We start from the raw sequence: 1652 nt of genomic DNA, 5'->3' as shown, positions 1-1652 counted from the left end.
GGTTCAAAACACTGGTTTTAGGGATACTCAAGGAACTTAGTGAGGACCTCAACAGCAGAAAAAAGATCCAGTCTGAAAGGAAGGGTACACTACTTGAAATAAAGAATAATTACAGGGAAACAGCAGTAGAGAAGATGAAGCCAAGAATCAAATCAATGATTTGGAACATAAAGAAGCAAACAACAACCTATCACTACAACAAGCAAGAGAAAGGATCCAAAAAAATGAGGAAAATATAAACAGCTTGTGGGACAACTTCAAGAGGTCGAACATTCACATCACAGGGTTACCAGAATGAGAAGAGAAAGAAATTGGAAATCTGTTTGAAAAAATAATGAAAGAAAACTTCCCTGATTTGGTGAAGGAGATAGATATGCAAGTCCATGAAGTACAGAGAGTCCCAAACAAGATGGATGCAAAGAGGCCCAATCCAAGACACATCAGAATTAAAATGCCAAAGGATAAAGATAAAGAGAGAATTTTAAAAGCAGCAAGAAAGTAGAAGTTATTTACCTACAGGGGAGTTTCCATAATACTGGCAGCTGATTTCTCAAAAGAAATTTTGCAGGCTGGAAGGGATTGGCAAGAAATATTCAAAACCATGGAAAGCCGGGTACAGGCAAGATTGCTCTACACAGCAAAGATATCATTTAGAATTGAAGGGCAGATAAAGAGCTTCCCAGACAAGGGAAAGCTAAAGGAGTTCAGCATCACCAAACCATTATTATATGAAATGTTAAAGAGATTTATTTAAGAAAAAAATCATGAACAATAAAATGGCAAAAAATGCATAACTAACAACAATCGAATCTAAAAAACAAATTATGCCTTGGCTGGTGTGACTCAGTGGATTGAGTGCTGGCCTGTAAACCAAAGAGTCACCAGTTCAATTCCCAGTCAGGGTACCTGCCTCAGTTGCAGGCCAAGTCACCAGTAGGGGGCGTGCGATAGGCAACCACATATTGATATTTCTTTCTCTTTTTTCCTTCCCTTCCCCTTTCTCTAAAAATGAATAAAATTTTTTAAAAATGAATGAGTGAATAAATAAATAAATAAGCAAACAAGAACAGAGACAAACTCATGACCTAAACACTGCATATTTGTGTAAGCTCATCACTAGTACTAAAAGACCTCTCTCCTCTCAATACTTAGTTACAGTAATTCTGAAGATACTTGGAACTCCATTCTTAAACATTATCATTTTATGTCTTTATACCTTTGTTCAAGCCAAGCCTTCAACTGAGTCATTTGATCCTCTCTCTCTGTTTTCCAAATCTAATAAATTTCCCTTCAGATTTATAATTAATCTCATATTTTATCTCTTCTCATAAATATTCCCTAAGCCTTTCAAAGAGAATTTAATAATTTTTTTCAGTACTTTGTATGGATCATTAAAACCATAAAATTTTGAATTTTTTATTATTTTTCTACCTATCAATTAGTCTGCAGGTTCTTGTGATTACAAGCCTCTTGTTTCAATAAATGAGGTTTTTTTAAAATTATATGTATCATAAAAAATAATTTTTCATACAAGTGAATCATTGATTTGATTAAGGTTGAGTGAGGTAACTTACTTGATTTCACTAAATTCCAATTTTCATTTTAGTTAATTTATAAAAATAATACTATATTAGACATTGCTGTAGGATTAA

Source organism: Pteronotus mesoamericanus, unplaced genomic scaffold (assembly GCF_021234165.1).
Source record: "Pteronotus mesoamericanus isolate MK-2021 breed Mesoamerican mustached bat unplaced genomic scaffold, CSHL_Meso_final contig_591, whole genome shotgun sequence".
NCBI lineage: Eukaryota > Metazoa > Chordata > Mammalia > Chiroptera > Mormoopidae > Pteronotus > Pteronotus mesoamericanus.
The sequence above is the reverse complement of the archived record's forward strand: the minus strand, read 5'-3'. Positions refer to the sequence as shown.